The sequence below is a fragment of the Dasypus novemcinctus genome, chromosome 8, assembly GCF_030445035.2.
Source record: "Dasypus novemcinctus isolate mDasNov1 chromosome 8, mDasNov1.1.hap2, whole genome shotgun sequence".
Taxonomy (NCBI): Eukaryota; Metazoa; Chordata; class Mammalia; order Cingulata; family Dasypodidae; genus Dasypus; species Dasypus novemcinctus.
Window position 1 is genome coordinate 32,523,194 of NC_080680.1, and position 20,364 is coordinate 32,543,557.

Consider the following 20,364-nt stretch of genomic DNA (forward strand, 5'->3'; position numbering starts at 1 on the left):
TATAGTTGCAAGGCCCTAAAGAGTCCAACTCAAGGTTGCTTTCTCACCAAAGTCAGTTGCCACATGTTGAAGCAAGACGGTTGCTGATCTCTGTAAGGGCTCAGCCTTCCCCTCTGGGCTTCCTCTCAGCAGCAGGCTGGCACAGGGCTTGTCTCCCAGGGCTTATCTCTCTCCTGGCATAAGGCTCATTTTTTTCTGGGTCTTCTATATTTTCTCTTCCCAAGGACAGCTTCAAACTATCAGGCAAATGTCTTAACTCTCCCCGGGCCCCAGGATCAAAAACTGATAGAGCTCTCTCTCTCTTCCAATTGTGTCTTCTTGAGTGAGTGTCCATTTTATATCAGACCCACCAGGGGGTCACTGATGTGATCGAATCAAAGAAAATTCTCAAAGCAACCTTGACAGGTAATCTAATCAAGCACCCATCAACTGAATCCAATATCATCAAAGGATATCACATCCAGAGGATTAGATTAGTTTATAAACAATCTTTTCTCTTGTGGGATTAATAAAATAATCTCACAAAAGTATGCAAAAGCCAGCATGAGTATCAAAAGAGACCTTCATTTTATTGAATTAGCATTCTGAATAAAATAGAAAACTATGAGATATAAAAGTATGGATAAATTGAAAGATTAATGAGGAATGGATATTTACAAAAAGCCTCACCACATAAAATATATATTTATTACAAGAAAAAGCCTGGCAGACACCACCTTAATCAAGTGATCAAAGTGAACTTCATCAGTAATGGGAAAATTGAAGTCATGGGCTACTGATGTTTGATAAGGTGCAATGAAAAGAATAAAGTATCACTTGAAAAATTCCTGCCAAAGATGTTGTTTTAGTCTGTTAGGCTGCCGAAATACAGTATACCAGAAATAGGTTGGCCTTTATATTGGGGATATATTAGTTTACAAGCTTACAATTCTAAGGCCATGAAAATGTCCAAATCAAGGCATCACCCTTGATTTGCTTCCTCCCAAAGACTGCCTACCAGTGATCCTGGACTCCTCTGTCACATGGCAAGGCATATGGTGGCATCTGCTGGCCTCCCCCTTCTCTTTCGGGTTTCATTGCTTTCAACTTCTTGGTTCCATGGCTTTCTCCCTGTCTCTCTTTCTGTATTTGTCCTGTTAAAAAAAAATACCAGTAAGAGGATTAAGACCCATCCTGGTACTTCATCATCTGATGACATAACAAGAAAATGACCTTGAATAAAAGGTTCAACTCGGACTAGCAGAATATCTCTGTCTGTATATAATAACAGGAGTTAAAAATGCTTTTTGACCTAAATCAAGGGGGAAATGGAAAGGACAAATGAGTTTATATGGCTATGAGTCTCTAAAAAAGAGCTGGGAGGTTATCAGAGGGGCTGCCCTTATGCACACCTGAGCATAGTCCCAGAGACAGATAAAGTAGATACAACCCCAGGTATTGGTTCTTCTGAGGGCTACAGAGACCCACAGGTTTTATGGTCATGGCAGAGAGAGTTCAGTGCCATGTCAGGTGGCCCTTCTTTGGAGTTGGTGTTTCTGTGTGATGGAGCTAAACTCAGATGTGATCTCTTTTCACAAGCCTTTCCTGTTACTTTACCAGAATTGTAGTTAGTGCTGGGGTTTAATATATACCCAGGGGATCTGAATCTCTGGACTGACCATATGATAGCCAGGCCCTGAGCCTCAACAGACTTCAGCTCCTACACTTTGGTTTATTGGACTTACCCCACTCAGCTAACATGGAACCAAGAGTGCCTACAACTGAAAGCAGGAGGATTGCACCCAGCATCCATGTGGAATCTAAGCCCCCTCTTGACATAGATGTGGAGTGGACACAACCATTCCAAGGTCCACAGGATGGAGGACTAGAGTATGGATTAGAGTGGACTTACTAATATTCTATTCATGAACTATTGTGGTTAGTAATCGAAGAAAATGTGGCATTGGTGTGGAGAAAGTGGCCATGATGGCTACTGGGTGCGGGGAATGGGAGGAAGAGATGAGATGTGGAGGCGTTTTCGGGACTTGGAGTTGTCCTGGGTGGTGCTGCAGGGACAATTACCGGACATTGTAGGTCCTCCCATGGCCCACTGGATGGAACGTGGGAGAGTATGGGCTATGATGTGGACCACTGACCATGAGGTGCAGCGATGCTCAGAGATGTATTCACCAAATGCAATGAATGTGTCATGATGATGGAGGAGAATGTTGCTATGGGGGGAGTAGTGGGGTGAGGGGGATGGGGGTTATATGGGGACCTCATATTTTTTGAATGTAATATTTTTAAAATGAATTAAAAAAATAAATAAATAATTTTAAAAAAGACCCATCCTGGGCCAATCCTTAATGGAAATAACCTAATCAAAAGGCTCTATTTACAATAGGTTTATACCCACAGAAATGGATCAGCTCCAAGAACATGATTTTCTGGGGTCCATCCAGCACCTAACCATTAGTTTCCACCCTCTGGACCCCAAAAAGACATGTTCTTTCTACATGCAAAACACATTCATTCCAGCACAGATGATAAACTGAATCTTATACCAGACAAACCCAGATTGAGGGACTTCTACATAATAACTGGTTTGTAATCTTTGAAAGAATCAAGGTCAGAAAAGCCAAGGAAAGGCTGAGTAACTGCTCCAGTAGAAAAGACTAAAAAGGTTGATTACTAAATATAGTTTGTGGTTCTGAAGTGAATCTTTTTCTTATAATAGACTCATTGGACAATCGATGAAACTTGAATGGGATCTGTGGATTAGACTATAGGAATGTAACAATGTTAATCTGCAGATTTTAATGGAAGTACTACGTTTTTGTGAAAGAATGTTGTTTTTAGGAAATACCTACTAAATCTAGCCAGAGGAGGTAGTTCATCATGTAGTCAAGTTCCTATTACATGCGCTCAAGGGGAGAGAATTATTTATATTTTCCTTGTAAAGCTTCTGTAAATTTCAGATTGTTCAAAATAAAATTTATTTAAAAACAAATAAAATTAGCTGTCAGGAAGAAAGAGAATAAGTTGGAGAAGAGGAAGAAGAAGAAACAGAAGGAGAAAGAGGAAAATAAGAGGGAGGAGGACAGGAAGAGAAGAAGAGGTGGAAGAGGATGAGAAAAAGAGAAAAGAAAGAGAAAAAAGATCATATCACATCAAGAGATGGAAGGCAATAGGGGCAGGAAAATGTCAGGGGTAGAGTCACACATGGATCCGTTTCCCAGCAAACAGAATGTCCTTTGCAATAAATTACTCACTCAGGTGGAGAATGAGTTAAAGTCACACCCATTCCAAGCAAGGCAGCCAAAAGCTTTTCTGAGAGTGGATGTAGCTCAAGTGATTGAGTGCCTGTTTCTCATGTACAAACTCCTGAGTTCAATCCTTGCTACCACCTGAAAAAAAAAAAGAGCTTTTCATATTCCATGACTGCAGACAAACCCTAGGAGAGATGAGTATGCAAAAGCAAATTCCAAGAAAAAGAAAGGAAAAAGTCACATTTCCCATCCGATTGTTACTGACTTTTTTTTTCCTAAATACCACTTTTTAATAAAATTAGTCTCCTCCTCCTATTTAGAGAAAAATGTCATCCAATGAAATGCTTTAAACTAGGAGAAGGCTTCCTCAATCATAGGCTTAGAAAATAGAGGAAAAAAACAAAATTGTACCACCCTGACACAGTAACTGTTATGAACCTTTTGTGTTCCCTTTGAGTATCTTTTATTTCTGTCTCTCCCCCTGCCCCCAGTTGTCTGCTCTATGTGTCCACTCGCTGTGTGTTCTTCTGTGTCTGCTTCCGTTCTTGTCAGCGGCCCCTGGAATCTGTGTCCCTTTCTGTTGCGTCATCCTGTTGCGTCAGCTCTCCATGTGTGCAGTGCCACTGTGTTTCTGAGTGTAGCATGGTGGGTAAATACATGCTTTGAAGTTGGGCTGACCAAGTTGCATGACCAACCTCTGCCACTCTGTGACCTTGAGTTATTTCCTAAACGGCTTTAACCCAGTTTCCTTCTGTAACAAATAGAGGCATATAGCTCCTTATCTTTGGGTGAGATTTAAATGGGATAATAAATGTAAAACAGCACAGTGCATGGCACATTTTAAGAATTCAGTAAATACTTATTAATGTATAATAGGTTCTTTTCCATGTTTTTAATTCACCATGATGATTACAATTATTATTGGCTGCTTCTAAAGAGAGGCTTAAGGAAAGGTTTGGCATGCTTATTTTTCAGTGTTTGGTGTTGTAGAATCTGCTAACTATTCAAATTTGGTTTTCTTCTCTTCCCAAGTACACAGCAGATGACATTTCCCAGACACCTTTGCCTGTGTAACTGAGTTCTAGCAATGGGATGTGAGTAGAAGTAATGTATGCCCCTTCCCACGCACAGCCCTTCACGACGTCCTCTCCCCTTTGGGTCGACAAGATCACAATACCCTCACCCCCACCTCGCCAGCCAGTGTGGCTTTACAAACAATATGTGGCAAATGGCAAAGCCTGCTGTTAGATTAAGTCCCGTAGAACTTCTGATAGGCAGAAACCCTACCTTGCACTATTAATGAATGATAAATTAATTTTTATTGTCTTTGAGTCATTATCTGATTTTGTTTATTTTGGTTACAACAACTCGAATTATTCTGATGCATTTTGTTTAGGCATTGTAGAGGGTTAAATAATATACCCCCCAAATTCATATCCACCTTGAACCTCAAAATGTGGCCTTATTGCAGATGTAATTAGTTAAGGCTAGTTTCATCTTGAGATGAAATCCAATGACTGATATCTGTATAAGAAGAGAAGGTGGCACAGAAACACATGCAGAGAAAGGTAAGTAAAGACACAGGCAGAGATTGGAGTCATTTTTCCCACAAGCAAAGAAATACCAGGGGGCACTTGAAACTGAAGAGGCAAAGAAACATTCTCCCATGGGGTCTTCGGAGGGGGTGTGGCCCCGCCGACACTGCTTTTGGACTTCAGCCTCCAGAACTGTGAGAGATTAAATTTCTGTTGTTTTAAGCAGATCAGTTTATAGTAATTTGTATGGTAGTCCTAGGAAACTAAGACAGGCACGGTCCCAAAAGAAGACAAAAAGGAACTCAAAAACCTCTTGAATACCTTCTTCTATATTCTCTGAAAAGAAACAACAAAGAAAGCCAGCAATGCTGATGGCCATTCCAGAAACTATCCATTCTTTCTGAAGCAGGTTTTCGGAAATGCTTTATTTATAACATCAAGCAGTGTTAAATGATTTGTAACATCCCCTTTGTGACATTTAATAGGCGAAGTGGTGAGTTGGTGATTGTCTTCATTTATCAGACTGCTCATGTCAAATAACACACAATACGTTGGCTTAAACAATGGGAATTTATTGGCTAACAGTTTTGAGCCGAGGAATAAGTCCAAAATCGAGGCATCAGCAAGGCGATCCCTTCTCTCCAAAGTCTGTAACATTCTGGTGTTGGCTACCGGTGACACTTAGGGTTCCTTGGCCTTTTCTCTGCTTGCCATCATCACATATCAGTGTCCTCTCCTTTCTCTTCTGGATTCCATTGACTTCCTGCTCCCCTCCGTGGCTTCTCTCTCTATGTCTGAATTTCTTCCACTTCAAAAGGACCCAGTCATTAGAATTAAGGCCAACCTCATTCAGTTTTGTCACACCTTAACTAAAATAATACCTTCAGGAGATCCTATTTACAGTGGGTTCACACCCACAGGAATAGGATCAAGACCAAGAACAGGTCTAGACTGGGGTGCATAATTCAAACCACTACCAGAGTGGTATCAGAAAACAAGTTCAAATCCTAACTCTGTCATTTATTTGGAGTTTTAGTTTCCTAGTCCTATCTTTCGCCTAGAAAAATTGTGAAGACACAATGACATGATGTGCATAAAAAGCATAACAAAGAATCTGGTCTGCAGTATGGGGCTAATAAAGAGTTCTCCTAGATTAATCCCCCTAATGTAACATTTTCCAAAATTTATTCTGTGATGTTCCACAAACTGGCCTTAAAACAACAGAAATATTTTCTCTCCAGTTTTGGAGGCCAGAAGTCTACATAAATGTGTCAGCAGAGCCACGCTTCCTCTGAGGTCTGAAAGGTTCTGGCGGTGGCTCGCGGCAATCCCTGGAGTTCTCTGGCTTGTGGCGTAACTCAGTCTCCAGCCTATACTTTTCCATTGAATTCCAGCAGAGAGATCCAAATGCTTACTCAATATCCCCATCACAACATCTAATAGAAATCTCATATTTTACATGCTCAAAACAGAACTCTTGATTTTCTTTTTCAAACTGTTTCTCCTGCAGTTGTCTTCATCTAGTAAATGGAATTCAGACTTCCAGTTTCTGAGAACAATAACCTTAAGGTTTACCTTGAGTCCTCTCTTTCTCTCACTCACCAAGTTCAGTCCATCCATAAATCCTCTTCATTCTATCTAATTACTTATTACCCTATTCTCCATTATCACCTTGGTCTAAACACCTGCTTCTTTCACCTTGATCACTATATTAGATCCCCTGATCATTTAGAGTCAATACTCAAAAAACCATCTAGAGTGGTCCTTTCAAAATGTAATTCAGAGGAGTGGGTGTAACTCAGTGGCTGAATGCCTGTTCAGTGGTTGTGCACTTTCTTACAAGGTCCTGGGTTCAATCTCTGGTACCTCCTAAAATATGTAATTTAAAGTTCTGGCAATTTCTTCCTCTCACTCAGTCTCATATGTCGTATTGACATTCTACATTAAGGTCACAAAGTACTTTTTCAAACTTCTGTTGAAATATAAAGAATATATTCCTTTGGCAATCATCATTAACTATGAAGTATGTGGAACTTTATTGTTTGTTGTGTATTCCCTTCAAAAATCTGGTGTGAACACTGATGAAAAAAGAAATACAGAATTTTAGGAAGCCATGAACTCAAGTGAGCAACAAAAGCATATAACAAACAACCCATACCCACATAAGAGAAAATATTTGCAAGTCATATATCTGATAAGGGACTTATATCCAGGATATATATAAAGATCTCTTACAACTCAACAATAAAAAAACAAATAACCTAAAAAAAAAGACAAAAAACCTAATTTTAAAATGGGCATAGCATTTGAACAGACATTTCTCAAAGAAAATATATAAATGGCCAAAAAACACACTTCACACTCACTAGGATGTCTAATATCAGACAATAATGAGTATGGCCCAGGATGTGGAGAAATTGGAACCCTCATACATTGACGGTGGGATTGTGAAACTGTGCAGCCACTTTGGAAAACAGTCTGACAGCTTCTCAAAAAGTTAAACATAGAATTACCATAAGATCCAGCAATTCTTCTTCTAGGAATATACTCAAGAGAACTGAAAACATGTTCATGTACATGAATATTACAGAAGCATTATTCAAAATAGTTTAAAAGTGGAAACAATAGAAATGTCCATCAACTGATAAATCATTAAGAAAGTGTGATGTATCCATACAAGGAATATTATTTGGCCATCAAGAAGGAATGAGGGGGGAAGAGGATGTGGCTCAAACAATTAAGCTACTGCCTACCACATAGGAGTTCCTGGGTTTGGTTCCCAGTGCCTCCTGGAGAAGACAAGCAAGACAGCAAACTGGCACAATGGGCTGGCATGGTGAGATGACACAAGAAGAGACACAAAGAGGAAACACAATGAGAGAGACAACAAAGCAGAGAGCAGAGGTGGCTCAAGTGACTGAGCACCACTCTCCCACATGAGAGGTCCCTGGGCCTCCTAAAAGAGAAGACAAGCAGACACAGAGTGCACACAGTGAGCACAAACAACAAGGTGGGAAGGGGGGATAAATAAATAAAATAAATCTTTTAAAAAAAGAAGGAATGAGGGGATCAGATGTAACTTGAGCAATTGAGCACCTGCTTCCCACATGGGAGGTCCCAGGCTCATTTCCTAGTGCCTCCAAAGAGAAAAACAACAACAACAACAAAACCCACAAGCAAACAGACTGAAAAACCAACTCAGGGAAGCCAAAGTGGCTCAGTGGTTAAGCACTAGCTTCCCAAATGCGTGGTCCCAGGTTCAATTCCTGGACCTGGTTCCTCAAAAAAGAAGAAGGAAAGAAGGAATAAATTACTGTTTACTGGCTCTAACATGGATGAACCTTGAAAACATTATGCTAAGCGAAAGAAGCCAGACATTAAAGACCACATATTGTATGATTCCATTTATATGAAATGTTCAGAATAGACAAATCTATAGTGACAGAAAGTAGATTAATGGTTGCCATGGGCTGGAAGGAATGGGGAATGGAGACTGACTACTAATGAAAACAGGGTTTCTTCTGGGGATGATCAAATATTCTAAAATTAGATAGCAATGATGATTGTACCACTCTGTAAATACACTAAAACCCACTGAAATGTCCCCTTTAAGAGGGTGAATTTTATTGCATGTGAGTTATGGCAATAAAGCTGTTTAAAAAAAACAACAGATGGCATTCAAGACTACAAAAGTTCAAAAGGTAATCAGGGAAACGGACTTGGCCCAGTGGTTAGGGCATCTTCTACCACATGGGAGGTCCGCGGTTCAAACCCTGGGCCTCCTTGACCCGTGTGGAACTGGCCCATGCGCAGTGCTGATGCGCGCAAGGAGTGCCCTGCCACACAGGAGTGCCCTGCCACGTAGGGGTGTCCCCCGCGTAGGGGTGTCCCCCGCGTAGGGGAGCCCCATGCGCAAGGAGTGCGCCCGCAAGGAGAGCCGCCCAGCGCTAAAGAAAGTGCAGCCTGCCAAGGAATGGCGCCGCCCACACTTCCTGTGCTGCTGACGACAACAGAAGCAGACAAAGAAACAAGACGCAGCAAATAGACACAGAGAACAGACAACCAGGGGAGGGGGGGAATTAAATAAATAAATAAATCTTTAAAAAAAAAAAAACAAAAGGTAATCAAATGACAATTTGTCACTCCTTTTCAGAGTATTCTGTGAAACTAGGGAAAACATTTCTGCACAAACTTCATTGTTGAAATCAGTGTACAAAAGATACTTCAGCTCTACTTCACACCTGCGAGCATGGATGTAATTTAAAAGAGAGACCATAACAAGGATATGGAGAAATGTGAACTCTCACACACTGCCTATGGGAAAGTAAAATGGAGAAGCCCCTTTGGAAAACAGTTTGCCTGTTCCTTAGAAAGTTAAACATAGAGTTATCATATGACCCAGCAGTTCTACTCCCAGAAACATATGCAAGAGGACTGAAAACGTATGTCCACACAAAAACTTGTACATGAATGTTCCTAGCAGCATTATCCAAAATAGCTAAAAAGTGAATATTCCCCCAAATACTGAACTGTGCATTATAAAAAGATGATTGTGTGGTATATGAATTTTACCTCAGTAAAACTGTTATGAAATGTAGCCTTGGCTACATTTTTAGGTTTGTCTCACAGGTTTTGGACCCTTGATGAGAAATATTTTATTTTGCCTTAATGGTGATATAGCAATAGCCACATAATCAGAAATTAATTTTTTTAAAAATTTCTCTCCCTCTGCTCCCCCGCCCCCCGTGGCTGCTCTCTTGTTTTCATTCGCTGTGTGTTCGTCTGTGTCCGCTTACCTTCTTGGCGGCACTGGGAATCTGTGTTTTTTTTTTTGTTGCATCATCTTGCTCTGTCAGCTCTCCGTGTGTGCGGTGCCACTCCTGGGTGGGCTGTGCTTTTTTTTTTTCATGCAGGGTGGCTCTCCTTGTGGGGCACACTCCTTGCATGTAGGGCTCCCCTACGCAGGGCTCCCCTATGCAGGGGACATCCCTGTGTGGCATGGCACTCCTTGCACACGGCAGCACTGCACATGGGCCAGCTCACCACACAGGTCAGGAGGCCATGGATTCAAACCCTGGACCTCATATGTGGTAGGCAGATGCTCTATCAATTGAGCCACATCCAATTCCTAGAAATTAATTTTTAATGTTTACTTTTTATTGTAAGGTTAAGTTTTATGCATTGTTTTTGTTTTCGTATCTATGTACTTTCTTACAATGCCTGACTGTTTTCCTTGAAATTCATAAAGCTTCATAAATTAGACCATCTTCTGTCACAGATAACCATTTATTTGTGCAGGGCTTGCCCAGGTGACAGGTTTCCCAAGAGGAAACAAGTTTCTACCTCAGGCCCTTTGCATTAGCTATTTCTTCTGCATGGAATGTACTTTTCCAGATATCTACTGGTACACTTTTCAGCCTCTTCTCAAATATGTCACACAGGGTCTCTAACCTCTAACACATCTGAAAGATCATCCTTCCCCATGGCTCTGTCCCCACCCTTGCTCAATGTCCATTGACTTGGACAACCTGATGTAATATGTATTTATTTGTTGTTTTTTTAATCTGTCTTTCTCCCACTTGCATGTAAGTACCATGAGGGCAGGGGCTTTTTATGCTTTTTGCTCACTGCTATAACCCCGGTACCCATCAGGCACTCAATAAGCATATGTTAAATGAATGGCAAATGAACTATTTTTAAATCACGGAGGAAAAATATAATTAGATAAAATCATGAAGGACAATGTAAAGGGCTTGATGGAGGGACTCAGAGAACCTAAGTAGAATTCTAGAAACAAGAATAGGTAGAAGAGGTACAATAATTAAATAGCAGAACACTTGAATCTGAAGATGGGGGTGGGGTGAGGGCTCTTGCCACGGTCAAGACAGTACTGTTGAGAAAAGACACACATTTAGCCATATATTGATAATATGCTTGAATGCTAAGGATCAGGAGATTACAAGCTTCCAGAAAGAATTAGCTAGTTACCTACAATAGGGAAACAATCAGATGGGCATCACATCAAACCTCACATCTACAACGCTGGCAGCCAGGAAACAGTGACACAGATTACATAATACTGGGAGAAAAGGACTGCTCTTCAGAATTCCATACCCAGTCAAAATAACAGCAGTCTGTGAAAGTGGGAAAAATATACATGAGAATACTATAACAGAGTATTAGCAATGTACCCCATTTGAGAAAAATACTCAAGACTTATCACCATCAAATGAATCAGAATGTAAATCTCAATAAAAAGAGAAGTGATTTATAAGCAATGAATTTTCACACATACACATATATAATACATAAATAGAAAAATAAATTACAACTTAAGATGAGTAAAGTAAGTCTAAATAAGGACTCTTGAAATGGAAGATTTATATTATAAGAATAATTCAACTATTAGTTTAGAATGGAAACTCTAAATGATGACAGAAAAACCTAACAATTAGTAGTTGGGTAGAAGAAGAGGGAAATGTGTTTCAAAATTCACCAGAACCATTAATTTCTAGGTGAATTTATCTAACCTTTAAATGATTAATAATATTACCTTTATTTAAACTACTGTGTTGAAAAGCAAGGGATGAAAAACTTCCAATCCATTTTATATAGTCAATATAACTTAATCAAACCTGGTAAGGATAAAACAAAATTGAAAATTAGAGACACTCTCACTTATGAATATAGATTCAAGAAATCTAAATAAAACATTGGCAAATAGGACCCAGTCATATATCAAAAGAATGATAGGTCATAACTTCTTCTATGAAGTCAAGGACGGCTTAGTACCAGGAAGTCTAGGAATACCATCTATTACATCAATACTGTGAAGGAGGAAACCCCTGTGATCATATCTTCAGAAGCTAAAAATTGATGTAGTAAAATGACATTCTTAATGAGTAAAATAAGAATTAAATAAATTCTTTAATATAATAAAAGCCATTTATTAAACAAACAACAAATAGTATCCTTAATTGTAAAATGCCAAAACCATTTTAATGAAACAGAAAGTACACAGGGATGCTTTCCGCCATCATTATGACTAACCATTGACTTGGAAGAGGGCTCAAACACATTAACACAACAAAATAAATAACTGACTTAACGGTTGAAAATAAGAATAAAACTCTTTGTTTTTGCAGGTGGTGTGATTGTATTCCTAGAAAACAACAAGAACAAAAACAAAAAAAACGAGATTAGTAAAAGCTACTACAGGTAATAAGACAATATAGTAACATGGTTGGATAAACAATAAATATTCAAAAATCAACCAGTTACTCCCTATCCTAACAATAATTACATAGAAGTAGAAACATGGAAAACATTTCATTTATAACAATAGCTAGACATAAAATATATCAGAATAAATTTAGCAAGAAAGAAACAAAACCCATATGGAAAAAAAAAAAACTGAAATTTTACTGAAGAGAATATAACAGGATCTGAGAGCCTGATAGAAAAGATAGAACATGTTCTTGGATGAGAAAACTAATACCATGGAAATGTTGGTTTTCACAAAATTAATATACAAATTTAGTGTAGTTTCAATTGCAATACTATATTATTTCCTATTGCTGCTGTAACAGATTAGCACAAACTTATGCTTAAAACAGCATATTTATTCTCCTACAATTCTGGAGGTCCAAAATCAGTTTGCACTAAAGTGAGGGTGTCTGCAGGGCTTTCTTCCTGGAGGCTCTGGGGGGAGACTTTCCCTTGCCTTTTTCAGCTTCTTATTAGAAGCTGCTGGTATTTCTTGGCTTGTGGGCCCTTCCTCCACCTTTATAGCCCATCACTCCAACCTATGCTTCCATCATCGCCTTCTCCTCTGACTCTGACCTCTCCTGCATCTCTCTTTTAAGGATCTTTGTGTTTAAATCAGGCCCATCCAGATAATCTAGGAGAATGTCCCCATCTCAAGAACCTCAACTTAACCACATTTGCAAAGTCTCTTTCGCCATATAAAGTAATAGTCACAGATTCCATATGGTGGCCATTACTCAGCTTCCACAAACAGCAGCAGGATTCTTTAAAAATTGAATGGAAGAATAAATGCCCAAGAGCAGCCAAGAATGTATGGAAAAGAACAGTGGGGGCAAGTGGGGCCAGGGAGCACAGTATGGGACTATAATTCAGTCAATACAGTATTGTATAGAAATCAAAAGATCAGTGGAATAGAGCAAAAATAACAGAAGGATATCTCAGTATATATGAAATTCTAACACTTGACACAAGTTTATTTCAACTCAAGAAGAAAGGAAATGGCTTATTTAATAAATGATGCTAGCACAATTGCTAAGTCACTAAAGGAAAATAAAAGTGAACCTCTATTACACCCAGTACAAAATGTCACAAATTGCATAAAGAATGAAGAACTCAAATATAAAACAAAACAATAAATATGGTATAAGAAAACCTAGGGCATGTACAATCCAGAGGAATACCTTTTTTAACCAAGCCTGGAATCCCAGAAGCTATTTTTTAAAAGACAGATTTGAACATAAATAAAATACCGTTATCTGAAAAAAGTGCCAGGTACAAAATCAACAGACAAAAATATGGTTCAAAAAAATGTGGAAAGCCAATGCCAAGTACTAGGTCTGTATCATACAAAGAACTCTTGCAAATGGACCTGAATGAGACAAGCAAACCATTAATACCAGCAGGAGCTGCTGCCCGCCAGTTGTTCCATTTTCACGAATTTCTATCTCTAAGAGAGACTGGCTCATCTTTGGGCAGAATTCTCAGAGCTTTAAAATACGATTATTTTTTATAATGTTGTAGCTGTCAAAACCAAGAGAATGATGAATTTGCCGGTGTCTAATATGAAAATAGTTATTTGTTCCTGCCAGTGCGAGAATGAAATAGTTTTCACTTCACTTTGGCACTATTGTAACTCAAAGAAGAAGACTATCATTAATTTGGCTTCTTTCCTTTTCTTCCTCTCTGATAAAGATCACTTAGAAGTTTTTCGGATGAGCTAAGTGTGTGTGTGTGTGTGTGTTTTTCCTTTTTCTTTTTTTTTAAAATAAGGCACTTAATTTTATTTTACTTTGCACAGTAATTCTGTCATCTGAATTTCAGATTTTAAGGTGGGGTATTTTGTTTGTTGCACTTATGTCAACTTTTCCCCTCTTTTTTTACTCAAATAAACTTATGCTAGGTTTGAAGAAGAAAAAAAATGACCCAGAGCTGGCAACATAGGAGGAAAATAGAACCTCATGATGTGCCTAAGACTGTATGCTCTCATTCACTTGTTACACCCATAAAAGAGCTTTCTATTTTAATTCAAACTCTTTCTCCCTCTGCTAAACTATAAAACTAGGCTGAAGACAATGTGTGGTAGACAACTCTTTATTGACTATCCAAATCAATAATCTACAGAAATTATAAATGATACTTGTAGTAACAAGTACCAGCCAAAGACAAATATAAGCTTTCTTCAGGCAAACAATAAAATGGGAGGAAATATAATGGTTAAAAGTGTGAGCGCTAGAGCCACACAACCTCAGTCTGAATTCTGGCCAGCTTTCTAACCCTCCCTAAGCCACATTTCCTCATCTGTAAAATGGGAAGGAAAGTAGTACTTACCTCACAGGGTTGTTTTGGAGATTAAACAAGATGATGGACATAATTTATCCAAGAGCCTGGCATATAGTAAGATCTCAATAAATGTTCATTATTGTAATTTTGTTCTTATAGAGAGCCATGAGCAGATTACGAGAGTAGCTATATTCCACTCCCTCTTCGAGGAGGTCACGTCACCTCACCTGTACAATGTGGAGGCTAAGCTAGGAAAGGTTTTCAAACCATGTTCCTTGGGACCCTGGGAAGGCTCAGAAGGGTCTTGGGGCTTTAGAGGCATGAAAGTGAGGTAAGAAGGTGGGTGAGAATCTGGGCCACCAACTCTGATTTTGTTTGTTTTTGGTTTTGTTTAATATATAAAGGACCTGCATAAGATTTCACTTCAAAAACCACTGATCCTTATCACTCTAAGGCTGTTACAATCCTATTACTCAGTGGCATTCCTCCTTTTGAAAATGACTCTTCCCAACTTTTTTTCTCCTGATCCATCCTTAGCTACTTGATCCCTCTTGAGAGAAAGAAAGCATTTGAGAAGCCACATGGGTTTTAGGATGGGTTACTTTGATCCATTTTCCCTTCTGGGCAATGCTTGCATTTTAAAAGAGTGGAAACAAGACAGGAGGACAGAGGATAATAAAGATTGCCTTTCTAGTGACAGAATTCCTCAGGACAAAAAAACAAGAAGAGAAGATTTTGAGGTGTTGCAGTGGGGTAGGAGTTCATTTGTAGACCTGCTAAAATTAATCTCTAACCACTGCCTTAATGAAATAATAATAATGACTGGCATCTGGGAAGAGATTCCCAATTTGTGCAACAATTTCATCTCCACTTTCTCATCTAATTAGCAGAACCCCCTCTAGGTGAGGTGCTACTTTTTTGCCATCTGCATTTTAAAGACCAGGGTCCCTGGTGGCGCAGTGATTTGCCTCAGTTGGCAGAGTTAGGCCCTGATGGGCGTCTTGGGCTCTTTCCCCAGAGCCCGGCTGCTGCCTCCACCCCTTTCTGAAGCCAGGCCTCTTGATTACTCAAGGCCCAGACTTTCCAACACCGTCTTTGCAAAAATGGCGCGAGCACGACAGCTGGTTTTTCTGATGCTTTCTCCGTGGGAATAAGGGAATGGCTGTAGCAGAACTGTCAGCTCTCAATGAGCTCTTTGTTAAAATAAATTCCAGAGTTTTTATGGATGATGAATGCAGGGAGGACTCTTCTCCCCTCCCCACCCCAGTAGTTATGGTCAAAAGGTTGGTGTTTCAGCCCTGGCTGGCACTCCTCCCAAAAACTCTTGGCCATATGCACCACAGATCTCAGGCTCCAGCATCAGTGAATTTAGAAGACTGTAGAAAAAAAGAGATGAAGAGCCCAAGGCAAGCCAAGCGCTACAGTGTTGAGAAATAAAAAGCATAACCTTGCAGAAAAAAAAATCTAATGAGCCACTCCTGCCCCCACTTCTGTAAATTAGCCCATGAGAACATGGCCTTGCAGAATAGCAAAAGAACCGCTTCTGCCTCCTGCTTCTGTAAATCAGCCCACGACCTTGCACCTGCCTTCTGCTTCTGGAACTCCACTTGAAAAATTCCACCTAGTAATGCATTAGCCAAGGAGCAAAAGGCATGCTAATCCTACATAAAATCCTATATAAACATATGAAAACTGAAAAAAGGGGCTCACAATTTGGAGATTGGCTCTCTTCTGGTCCCTCACATAATAAATCTGTTCCTCAGTTTTGGGTTTCTTTGACATTCAGAACTGCTGGCTTTGCTGTAACATTTGGTTTGCTGACCGGGAAACCCAACCAAGCAAGCCCTTTGAGCCTCCGGTTTGGGATTGGTGGACGCGGCCGGTGGAGATCTCCACACACAAAACGAGGCGGCGCCCCTGTCCCCTTGATGGGGCCTCTTTCGGGGAAAGGATCCCAGTGGGCCACGTTCCTCCAACCTGGCCTGACTCGGTGGAGAGGTGGATTGAATAACATCAGAAGGCACTGGAAAGGTAAAGCCCCAGGGTTCTGAGTCCCAGGCAGGTCCGTCTCCGGACGGAAGGGGAGACTGATCACCTCCCCAAGTCTTGAGATTCAAGATTCCAGGATAGGGTAGTCCCTTGGGTGGGACCATGTAGCCCCTGAGTAAGTAAATGAATGGGGACTGCACAGGCTTGCCTCTGCTGATCTAGTCTGTGGCTCCATGGCCTGTGCTACGGAGTCTGAGTGGGCCCCGACCTGTACTCCACGGCTACGTCGTCATACAGCGTGACAGCTAATCCGGACTCTACACGGACGCCTTAGCTAAGATGAGCTTAAGTTCTCGTGAGAGACGCAGACAGGTGGACATCTGAGTGGCCTCGTGAGAGGCTCCCCTCCTTTGTTTGTCCTGCGACACTGGTTCAGGAATGGGATCATCACAATCCAAACTCACAGTCTTAGATTGTATGTTAAAAACTTCAAGAAGGGCTTTTCCGAGGATTATGGTGTCCATATGTCTCCCAGAACTCTCCGGACTCTGTGCAAATTGGAGTGGCCTAAGTTTGGTCTTAACTAGCCCTCAGAAGGAACCCTAAAGGTGGCCAAGTTTCGTGCAATTTAGCAGGCAGTCACTGAGAACCCCCCCCCCCCCCCCCCCCCCGCCACCCTGATCAGTTTTCCTACCTCAATTCCTGATTAGAAATTGCCCAAACCCTACCCCTTAGGTTCAATTCTGTTTTGAAAGGAAGGGTCAAGGTAAGGTCCTAGTAACTCAAATGACCAGACCTCGAAAACCTATTATTCTACAAAAATCTCCAGAGGGAAACCCATTGCCCCCACCGTATGTTCCAGCCATTCCAGGACATCTCCCTGCTCCAGAGCCTCCACAAGCAGATTCCCCAGAAACTCCTCCACCTTCAGTCTCCCCAGGCCTGTCAGCACCCCCTCCCCTCAGAGGGATCCTGAAACCCCTTTGGCAAAAAAAAAACCACTTCAGTCGCGCAACCTGCACTTCAGATGCCCCTCTGTGAAACACAGGGTGCAGCCCAGATCAGTGCAGACGCACAGCTCAACCCGGGAGGCCAACCCTGTTTTATCAGCCTTTCACAACTGCAGATCTCTTAAACTGAAAGCACCACTCCCCTTCATATTCAGAAAAGCCTCAGGCTCTTATCAACCTCCTGGAGTCCATTTTCCAAACCCACCACCCCTCTTGGGGTGATTGCGGCCAACTCTTCCTAACCCTGTTGAATACGGAAGAAAAATGCCAGATCCACATGGAAGTCAAAAAGTGGTTGTAAAAACAGGCCCCCACAGGTGTCTTAGAGCCAGAGGAATGGGTCCAAGAAGCAGCACCAGAGGCTCAACCAGCCTGGGACTTTAACACAGATGAGGGACGGGCTGCCCTTCAGCAGTATCAAAAAGCCCTCGTCAGAGTGGTATGGGAAAAAGGGAAGCGGTCCACAAACATGTCCAAAAAGTCTCCATCACTCAGAAGCCTGAAAAACTCCAGGAAATTTTTATGAGTGACTCAGCAAAGCCTTGAGGGTCTACACGCCCTTCAACCCAGAAGTCCCGGAAAGCCAGAAAATGTCCACGCAACTTTCATCGCCTCAGTGGCACTGGACATCAAAAGGAAACTTCAGAAGCTAAACAGGTTTGCAGAGATAAACATCTCCCAGCTCCTCAAAGTCGCAAACAAAGTATTTGTCAATGGGGACAAAACTGCTGGGGGGAAAGCAAAAAAGCAAATGAAACAGCAGGTCTCCCCCTTAGCAGCAGCCTTAAGGAATCCAGACCCACCAATTAAAAAAGGCCACCCCAAAAAAAGGGGAATACTTCGTCCTGAAACACTCTCCTGCTGCCAGTAAAAAGCCTAACAGGACCCCCAATTCCTAACCCATACACCTTAATGAGGCAGTTACCACCTGGGGCCACCTGGTTTAGTGTCTGAATCTAAAGGACACATTTTTCTGCCTGTGGGTAGCTCCCCAGAGCCCGTCTCCATTTGCTTTTGAATGGGAGAATCCCAGGACTCAACAAAAGACTCAATTAACTTGAACTTAACTCCCGCACAGCTTCAAAAACTCCCCCACCATTTTTGGAAAAGCCCTGGTGGTGAATCTGCCTTCCTACCCACAGGGAAACTTAAAACTGTACTCTCCTTCAGTATGTAAATAACCTCTTGCTGGCTAGCAAAGCAGAAAAAGTATATGCCAGCTGCCCTGACCTCCAGGACAGGCCACTTCTTTGCCCAGATCAAACTCTATTCACAAACGGCAGCAGCTTTATCAGAGATGGAGAAAAGCTTGCTGACACACAGTCACCACAGCTGAACAAGTAGTAAAAGCAGCTCCCCTACCCAAAGGGTAGTCTGCACAGCAAGCAAAACTCTGGGCGCTAATTTGAGCCCTATAATGGCCACTGGGCAAACAGTAAACATTTTCATAAACTCTAAATATGCTTTCGCTACTATACATATCCATGGAACAATTTATAAGGAGGGGGGACTCTTAACTACAGGGGGAAAAGAAATAAAAAATAAAGAAAAAATCCTTCAACTACTGGAGGCAGTCTGGAAGCCAAGCAGGGTCACCGTCATACATTGTTGGGGACATCAGAAGGGAATGGATGTGGTTACTGAAGGAAATACACCAGCTGATGAAGCAGCTCGAACAGGCAGCCAAGAAAGCCCTCAAACTGCAAGCTCTGCCACCCGTGCCTCGTCTGTCCCTTTTAGGGCAACACATTGAAAAACTAAACTATACCCAGGAGAAACCGGAGTGGACAAAGAGAAAAAAAGCACCAGATCCCAGAAGGAAACTGGCTACCCCAGGATAGCTGAGTCTTCATCCCAAAGGGAGCTGCCTACACCCTTGTTCAACAATACCACCAGCTCACCCACTTGGAAAAAAAAAACTGCTTTAAAAGTCCTGCTCAGAAAATATTACTACATTGCCCAGATGGCCTCGCCCTGCACCACCATTAACAGCTGATGCCAAACCTGCTCTAAAAACAACCCCTCCCGAGGTCCCCAGGCCCCGGCCCGGCATCCAACACACAGCAACTGCCCCTTTTAGAAACTTTACAATGGACTTACAGAAATAAAACCATGTAGAGGGTCTAGGTACTTATTAGTAATAATGTGCACCTTCTCAGGCTGAGTCAAGGCCTTTCCCACCTGCACTGAAAAAGCAAAAGAAGTAACCAAAGCTCTGCTTCAAGAAATAATTACCTGGCATGGGATACCCTTGTCCATAGGCAGCAACAATGGCCCAGCTTCCATAGCAGCCATCATCCAAGAGCTAGCAAAAATGTTAGGAGTTAAGTAAAAGCTCACACAGCATATAGGCCCTAGAGCTCAGGGAAAGTAAAATGCATAAATCAAACTCTCAAAACCACCCTAGCCAAGTTCTGTAAAAAAACACACATACGCACACAAACTGGCCTCCTGTGAGTAAATCTGCTCCCATTAGCCCTCCTTAAAGTCAGATGCACCCCCAGACCCTCAGGCTATTCACCTTCTGCAATTCTATTTAAACAACCACCCCCAATTATGCAAACCTTCAAGGGAAATCTCAGGCTCCGAGGAAAAACTGGCCAGGATTCTACCTTCCAGCAGTTTGAAAATCCCTAGCCCAAATACACAAAACTGTCCTATCTCAGGATCCCATCCCATTAGGCCACCCATTACACCCACACTTACCTGGAAACCTAGTTTGGGTAAAAGACTGAAAGAAGGAGCCCCTCCAGCCCACCTGGAAGGGCCCACATACTGTTACCCTTGTAACCCCCACTGCTCTCAAAGTTTCAGGAATTATCCCTTGGATTCATCATACTAGAATTAAAAGAACACACACCAGTGAAAAACAAAACAACTGGACAACTCACCCTGTACTTTTGACTCTCCCTTGAAAATCCAAATTGCCCGGAGCAACCAAGAATCACCATCACCTGGCTAAATGGACTTCTGTTCCTTATAGTTCCTGCTCCTCTTCAAACTTCTTGGCTTACTGTTTGAAACTGAAATAACAAC

The 20,364-nt window shown here is 41.4% G+C and overlaps 1 long non-coding RNA gene across 2 annotated transcripts; it reads right to left on the bottom strand.

Moving 5' to 3' along the window:
• Positions 1-628: 628 nt before the first annotated feature.
• LOC139439402 (uncharacterized) lies at positions 629-20,364 on the bottom strand. 2 transcript variants are annotated; one of them, XR_011649311.1, is made up of 3 exons: positions 20,220-20,364; positions 3,252-3,386; positions 629-1,133 (listed from the first exon to the last, which is right to left on the bottom strand). It is a non-coding gene; the product is annotated as an uncharacterized lncRNA (long non-coding RNA). The 2 variants fall into 2 exon arrangements; XR_011649312.1 differs by lacking the exons at positions 629-1,133; positions 3,252-3,386 and adding exons at positions 11,771-11,945; positions 19,564-19,633.